This window comes from Octopus sinensis, linkage group LG23, assembly GCF_006345805.1.
Source record: "Octopus sinensis linkage group LG23, ASM634580v1, whole genome shotgun sequence".
NCBI lineage: Eukaryota > Metazoa > Mollusca > Cephalopoda > Octopoda > Octopodidae > Octopus > Octopus sinensis.
The window spans coordinates 1,069,026-1,078,215 of record NC_043019.1 but is presented as its reverse complement, the minus strand read 5'-3'; the positions used below and the strand labels follow the sequence as shown (position 1 = coordinate 1,078,215).

The following is a 9,190-nucleotide window of genomic DNA, read 5'->3' as shown; positions in this document are numbered from 1 at the left end:
GTAAATTTCATGAACTGGAACCCTCGTCATCGTAACCGACAGAGTGCCAACATTATATGTATATATATATATATACAAAACAATATATAAGTATATATTTATAAAAATATATATAGCAATATATAAGTATATATAGAGAGATATAAATAACAAGAAGTATATATATATATATATATATACACATATATATATATATATTAGATAGATAGATAGATAGATAGATAGATTGATAGTTTTACATGTGTATTTGCAAATTCCTCAAGCACGCAAACGCGAATGTGTTGGTTTCCGCGCATGAATATGTTAGGCGGTGATTTCCCTCCGTGTCGTGTTATATGATGTTTTGTTTATTTACTTTGCGTCTGCTACTGACTAAATATCGAAGTGACAGGAGACAAGAACAAGACTTTTTATTCTACAGCGAGTAAGCAGCAAGTGTTCTTTAATTGAATTTTCGAAAGAAAAAAGGAGAGAGAAGGAAAAAAAACAAAACAATAACATTTCGTGTAACGATAGAAAATTCTAAAAGCAGCAACGAAGTGCGCGGGAAGAAGGAAGAGTGTGTAGTAGCAGTAGAGTAGAGAAGTTTCGTTGCAGCTGTAATGTGAAAAACTATTGAACTGATCCAGCATAAACTTTGCCAGGATTCCCAAACTGTTTAACTCGAATCTCGAGTAAGACTGAACGAAATTGAAGAACAACAACTGGAAAGACAGAAAGTTAAAACAGAAGGCGAAACATTAATAATTCAGAAAATAAATAAATTTAATAAAAATAATGATGGAAAGCAGAGGAAGAAAGCGAAATCGATTATTCTTCGAGACTTCTTTACTGCTTTAAAAATAATAATATCAGTTTCTCACTTAACTTTCCAATACCTCAGAAGTTGGATTAAAGGCGAACTCAATCTATTATATATTATTATATTCACCGAGACGTGAAGGCAAGGATGTTTAGACTGAAGGTAGGGCTTTGCTTTATTAATTATATTTTCACCTGAACGTTAATAATTATTATAATTGTTGTTATTTAAGTAATATTTCAGTTTAAATATGTTGTTATAATTTTTTATTATTGTTTTGCAGTTGAAGCGATATATATATATATATATATATATATATATATATATATACATACACATATATATGTACATGCATATATGTACATGCATATATGTGCATGCATATATATGTACATGTATATATATATATATACATGCATATATATATATATATATATATATACATATTTTAAAATAGAAAATTACCCTTTTAAAAGGTAATTTTTACATGCTAGAAACAGCAGCCAACCCGGCCAAAACCACAATTTAATAGCGAATTTCGAAGTAAATGAAAATTAAAAACTTTTACCTTGTTACATATATATATATATATTATATATATATATATACACACACATTGCATATTCACAAGCGCGTATATATAGTATGCACACACATGCACACATACAGACATGCACACATACAGACATGCACGCACGCTCACACACTCTCACGTATATATATATAATATATATATATAGATATATATATATATATATATATATACATATGTATACATATATATAATATATATGATGGATAAGTATATAAATATGTATGCATATATGTATGTATTTGCATGTTTGTATAAGTGCATGCATATATGTATATAAACACAGTCACAAAATACACGTCCTTTTCTCCCATTTGTGGGAGTATTTCGCATTTCAAACTGATGAGAAAACATCAACAATTCTCGTCATCAGTTTCAAAGAAAATCATTTTCATTTTGTGAATCAAAACTATCAAAAGCGTGCTCTCTGGTGTTTACTAACAAATGTATACTCTGTGTGACCAAAAGTTTCTACAGTGATCCACAAAATTTCAGTTACGGAACTACGTGCATACATGCGAGCGCGCATACAGACACACACAGGCACACACACACACACACGCATATATATATATATATATATATATATATATATATATATATATATTATATTAAATTAGAGATAAAACCACTATTAGGCAAATCATACAATGAAAAACTTAAGCCAATACATAAGATTAATTAATTAATATTATTTTAAATATATATCAAAATTATTAAAAAAAGATATATATATATATATATATACTTTTTAATAAAGCTGCAAAAATACAAAAAATTTCATACACCTGTTACGCAAAATTTCATGTACCCGATCGTGGGACAGTTGTGATATATATATAATGTTAGAGAGCCATAATGACATAGTAATCAGGGTCATACACTAACGATCGTCAGATAGTGGTTTCGATTTCTGGACTGGATAACGCATTGTGTTTTTTGAGCAAATTACTTCGTTTCACCTAGCTCCAATCCGCTCAGCTGACAAGAGAGAATAAACCTGCATTACACCGGCGTCCCATCCTGCGGCGATTACATACACCACAGCAACCGGGAAACCGGCTTTATGAGTACATATGACTCAGGGAGGATTTTTCTCCTTTAGATCTATCAGTCTGTCTATGTTTGTATGTATGTATGTATCTATCTATCTATCCATCCATCTATCCATCTATCTATCTATCCATCTATCTATTTATCTTTCCATCTATCTATCTATCTATCCATCTATCTATCTATCTTTCTATCTATCCATCTATATATCTATCTACCTCTGTTTCTGTCTCTGTACTTCTCTCTCTCTCGCAATCTACCTGTCGTTCACATGTACAGGAAGCAAAAGACAGAGACAGGTGAAGGATCAGAAAGCAGGTGTTTTAGTTTAACACTCGGGAAAAATCGAAAAGTCTTTGTCGTTTCAAGTCTACGCTCTCCGACAGAAAGGGATAAGAGAAGAGGGAAAAAACAGATATTGGAAATATGTTTCAGGATCGATGGTACCGTAATTTATATATATATATCTACACAGATACATGAGCATGTATGTGTATGTATGCATACATCCTTATATTTACAGATTCACACATACATATGAAAATGCATAAATCTTCACATTCACGCATATATTTAGATGAATATGTGTATACAAATCTATATGTGTGCATTCGTATCAGTGTATATTTATATGCCTATTTCTTTAGTACCCACAAAGGGCTAAACACAGGGGGGGGGAGACAAACAAGGACAGACAAACGGATTAAGTCGATTATATCGACCCCAGTGCGTAACTGGTACTTATTTAAGCGACCCCGAAAGGATGAAATGCAAAGTTGACCTCCGCGGAATTTGAACTCATAACGTAGCGGCAGACGAAATATCTATTTCTTTACTACCCACAAGGGGCTAAACACAGAGGGGACAATCAAGGACAGACAAACGGATTAAGTCGATTACATCGACCCCAATGCGTAACTGGTACTTAATTTATCGACCCTGAAAGGATGAAAGGCAAAGTCGACCTCGGCGGAATTTGAACTCAGAACGTAACGCAGACGAAATACCGCTAAGCATTTCCCCAGGCGTGCTAACGTTTCTGCCAGCTCGCCATGTACATATGCATGCTTGCCATGAAGTTGAATAAAGAATCATAACTTTCTTCTCTGAAAGATTACTATTATATCTCTGACTGTAGATAGAATGTAGGCTTATTGTTAATGCTCTTCACTTCAATATTTTGTCGCACGCACAAATATACTCAATCTATATTGCATATTTATAATGAATTCAGCCGTAGGTTTGCAGCCGTACCGGGTTTCCCTCTCTAGGGGTTTGATTGATTATATTCAACCTGTTGCTTTATATAGTAGGGTTTATCGATTTTTTAAAGTCATCCTTATTCTTAAAAGGGTCACAATTCACCAAAGTTTGGCACGTCTTGAAACGCACAAAAAAAAAAAAAAAACACCATCACAGATAGGCACACGCGCACACATAAATGCATGCACATATGGAGCACTCCGTCGTTTGCGACGATGAGGGTCCCAGCTGATAGGATCAACGGAACGGCTTCCTCGTGAAATTAACGTGCAAGTGGCTGAGCACTCCACAAACACGTGTACCCTAAACGTAGTTCTAGTGGAGATTCAGCGTGACACAGAGTGTGACAAGGCTGGCCCTTTGAAATACACGTACTTCTCATTTTTGCCAGCTGAGTGGAATGGTGCAACGTGAAATAAAGCGTCTTGCTCAAGGAGAAAATGCATCGCCGGGAATTGAAATCACGACCTTAAGATCATGAGCCGAATGCCTCTAACCACTAAGCCACGTGCCTTCAAATGCACATATACATACCTACATATATACTTAAAAACATTCATACATACATATATAAATATTGTATATATATATATATATATATATATATATATGTATATATGTATGTATATGTGGGAGAGGAGCACACGCCATCAAAGTGACGCTGGGGTAGACGCATACAAAGCCCAATATACTCACCATGACTTCTCATCTATTAAGGGTTCACCAGGCACAAGCGATTCCTCGCGACCTTATATGCGTCACATGGTGACTCCATACTAAGATAAACAATGGATTTGTCGATCTCTCAGTCTCCATTTTCCCAAACATCAGACGTTAAGCAATGATTCCCCTAGAAGCATTTGTCTATATTGGGACATAAATAGGAAGCACATGCTCTGAAAGCAAACTTCTTATATACAAAGCTATGCCAAATTATGTTGTACGTGACCTGTTCCCTACAAGTTGTTCGGTGCACATTTGCAACCACTACGCAAAATACTGATGTATCCAAAAATGAAGTAATAGACCCTAAACATCAGTTACCTTCGAGTCTCAGAATGTGGGAGTTCATCCAGATTTGGGCAACGTGTTTCTTCTGTGGGTAAGTGGTTCCCTGCTTATTTTTAATGGCGGATCCATATATGTATAGTCGGAGAGCTAGTTATGTATATATATCTATTTCTTTACTACCCACAAGGGGCTAAACACAGAGAGGTCAAACAAGGACAGACAAACGGATTAAGTCGATTATAGTGAACCCAGTGCGTAACTGGTACTTATTTAATCAACCCCGAAAGGATTAAAGGCAAAGTCGACCTCGGCGGAATTTGAACTCAGAACGTAACGGCAGACGAATTACGGCTACGTATTTCGCCCGGCGTGCTAGTTATATATATATCACCGTGATCACCGTTACCGACCAGGCTATCCGATGTTGCTACATATCGCTGTTCACAATGCACTTCGCATTGTTTTAGCCTTCAAATGACGCCACCCTGCTCTTGAACGGGAGAGGGAGCGGGAGTAAAAGAAAACTTGTAGAATTCAAAAGTCAAACATGGCGAGCAAGCCAACAGAGGAAAGAGTGAGAGAAAGCTGTGGCGAAAGAGTACAGCAGGGTTCACCACCACCCCCTGCCTGAGCCTCGTGGATATTTAGGTGTTTTTGCTCAATAAACACTCACAACGCCTGGTCTGGGATTCGAAACCACGATACCCCGACCGCGAGTCCGCTGTCCTAACCACTTGGCCATTGCGCCTCCACAGTTATATATATATATATTTTTTTTTCTCTCCTTGTTTTTTCTGTGTCCCTTTCTGTAGAAGAGCGTAGGCTCGAAACGTAAAATACTTTTTCTATTCCTGAGCGTTATACTAATACATCTGTTTGTTTTGTACCCCACCCTTCGTTTTTTGCTTTTTTCGTAAACTCTCCCTATATATATATATATATATATATATATATATATATATATATATATATCCGATCAACGAAACAAGCTGCACATGAAATCAACATGAAAGTGGTTCTGCATACCACAGGAACGATTACGCTTAACGTACTTCTCAGGGAGATTCGGCGTGATACAGAATATGAAAAGGACGGCATTTTGAAATACAGATACAACTCATTTTTGCTAGCTGAGATGACTGAAGCAAGGTGAAATAAAGGTTTCTTGCTTAAGGACACAACGCACCACCGGAATCGAACTCATGTCCATAAGCCTAATATCTTAAGCATTAAGCCATGTGGCTTCGCAATATATACGTATATAATATATTCGCCATGTTTGACTGTCGAATTCTACAAGTTTTCTTTTACTCCCGCTCCCTCTCTGTTTATTTTCACTTATTCCTTTCTGTTCAAGAGCATAGGCCCGAAATGTAAAAGGCATTTTCATTTTTCTCGAGCGTCAAACTAATACACTTACTGGTTCATACACCTGTCTTCACCGTTTGTTTTTATATAAATCTCAACTAGATAGATAGATAGATAGATATAAATGTATCAAAGTAGCCATGAGTAAGAAAGAAGACAGGAAATCGTATGTTTGAATAATGAAGTGTGTATATCAATGGTTCATGCAATAAAATGTTATCGTCTAATATCTATCGGTTTTACCAATCGGTTTCACACACATGAGATTTAAAATAATCACCTTCGGTACACAGCTGAATGTTCTATAGGAAAATTATATACGTGAGCTCTGAAAACTTCTGTTTAAGGATATTAAAATGCCGCTTGTTTGAGATTCGAAATCGCATTATAACGTCGGGCATCTAACGCATTAAACACCTGACCATGCATCCACACGTCTAAAAAGGCAAAAATTATAAGGATTTTAACAACCATAAAGTAGGATTGTGCTTTTGTTATACAACTAGCGTAGGATTTTGTGCATGTCAGAGGGACCATGTACATTTTCTATCAAATAAACACATTTACGCGCGAGCGCATGAACAGGCACATACAAGCACACTTATATACGCGTACACACATAAGCATGAATATATAAAAATATTGAGAAACGGATAATGATTAAAACAAAGAAATAAAATCACTTATAGCCACTTTATACCATGTTACCATGGTCTTCGGTAAAGATATGAATGTGAGTTCAAATCATTTGAGCTCTTCTAAGTGCTTCAATATTTAATATTCTTTCAAGGCGGCGAGCTGGCAGAAACGTTAGCACGCCGGGCGAAATGCGTAGCCGTATTTCGTCTGCCAGGATGTTCTGAGTTCAAATTTCTCCGAGGTCGACTTTGCCGTTCATCCTTTCGGGGTCGATCAATTAAGTACCAGTTGCGCACTGGGGTCGATCTAATCGACTTAATACGTTTGTCTGTCCTTGTTTGTCCCCTCTGTGTTTAGCCCCTTGTGGGCAATAAAAAATATATATTGAGAAAATGACAATGATTAAAATATAGACATAAAATCACATGGATTCCGCTTATAGCCACTCTTTACCATGTTACCTTGGTCTTCGGTAAAGATATGAATGTGAGTTCAAATCATTTGAATTCTTCTAAATTCTTCAATATTCAATATTCTTTCAAGGTGGCGAGCTGGCAGAAACGTTAGCACGCCGGTATTTCGTCTGTTTTTACGTTCCGAGTTCAAATTCCACCGTGGTCGACTTTGTTTTTTTGCTTTTTTCGGGGTCGAAAAATTAAGTACCAGTGCGTACTGGGGACGATCTAATTGACTTCCATCCCTCCTCAATAATTTAGGGCCTTGTGCCTAGTGTAGAAAATAATATTGAGATACCATTCGATCTTTTGTGTGTGTGTATATATAATATATATAATATATATATATATATATATATGCATGTAACTACAGGTGAGTCGTTGGCAATTTCGTTTCCATCTATGAACTTTCCCTTTCCTTTTTCCGACCAAGTGCTATGCTCGAAACATGAAACTCTCTCTCCCTTCACCGAACGACAAACCAATACGTTTCTTGTACACGTGCACACGTTCGTATTTATTCCTTCTTTTTTCGTTTATTTGAATTCCTTATATATATATATGTGTGTAGGCGGCGAGCTGGCAGAAACGTTAGCGCGCCGGACGAAATGCTTAGCGGTATTTCGTCTGTCGTTACGTTCTGAGTTCAAATTCCGCCGGGGTCGACTTTGCCTATCATCCTCTCGGGGTCGATAAATAAAGTACCAGTTTCGCACTGGGTCGATATAATCGACTTAATCCCTTTGTCTGTCCTTGTTTGTCCCCTCTATGTTTAGCCCCTTGTGGGCAATAAAGACATATATATATATATATGTGTGTGTGTGTGTGTGTGTGTGTGAATAGAGATATAATCGTTAATAATTTAGGCAAAACTTTGGTGAATCGAAACTGCCGACCCAACTGCTAAATTAGTGCTCGATTTTATCGAATTTTGAGTGATATAAGGGGAACAAGGCACTTTCAGGAATTTAACTCAAAGCCTAAAAATTCTAAACGCATTCCGTTCAGTATTTTGTTCGGCGTTTTACTGATAGAGCTAGGTATATAGGTTAATGAAGATTAGTTTCATATGACAACCTACAAAAGATGGAATGACTTTGGCAGGATTTGAAAACAAAATAGGACAGTAAAAATCAGAAGAAACACACACAGCATTGACCCAATAATAACTTCTTGTACGATTGGCAAACGTTCTAAAAAGCTATGTGATCAATTCAATCCTGTAAGTGAACCCAATACGTAACTCATTTATTATTTCTTTTGCCTTTTTTAACTGTCGCGCTAAGGAAGATGAAAGGGAAACCTTGCCGAAGAGGTGTGAGGGTTCAGATGACATTGAGCAAGAATGGTTACTATTATGCAATCTATACGGCACTATAATTTTATTCGGATTCATTAAATAATATATTAGTCTACTGTTGGTATTTGAGTATTACTTAGCACACAGCGCGAAATGCCTAGCGGTATTTCGTCTGTCGTTATGTTCTGAGTTCAAATTCGACTTTGCCTTTCATTCTTTCGGGGTCGATAAATTAAGTACCAGTTACGCACTGGGGTCGATCTAATCGACTTAATCCGTTTGTCTGTCCTTGTTCGTCCCCTCTGTGTTTAGCCCCTCGTGGGTAATAAAGAAATAGGTATTTGAGTATTATTGTTTGCCATCTTTGCACCTATGTACTTACGTGTTGTGAATATGTGTGTATGTTTACGTTTGTGCGTGTATATATATATATATATATATATATATATATAGTACACACATATATCTATATATATATATAACTGAGAATGTGTGTCAGTCTGTGTGTTCCCTTAAAACTTGAGATCTACAAAACCAATTTCATTCAAATTTTACACATGCCTTACTTAGGGTCCGTGTAGTTTCATGGCCCCAAAAAAACTTTTAACTTCTTGTCTAGGGTGAGCCCACAAAAATATCATATCTTCTCCACTATTTCAGTATTACGTGTTAAAAGTGAAACAAAAACATCTCTCTATTGTATGTAT

General features: G+C 36.2%; 1 protein-coding gene across 2 annotated transcripts in view; it reads left to right on the top strand.

Moving 5' to 3' along the window:
- Positions 1–219: 219 nt before the first annotated feature.
- Positions 220–9,190, top strand: part of LOC115223637 (somatostatin receptor type 2-like) — a 149,615-nt gene continuing 140,644 nt past the window's right edge. For both annotated transcript variants that reach the window (XM_036512348.1, XM_036512350.1), the window contains exon 1: positions 220–964. The gene's annotated coding sequence lies outside the window, so the exon portion shown is untranslated. The remainder of the gene's footprint in view (positions 965–9,190) is intronic.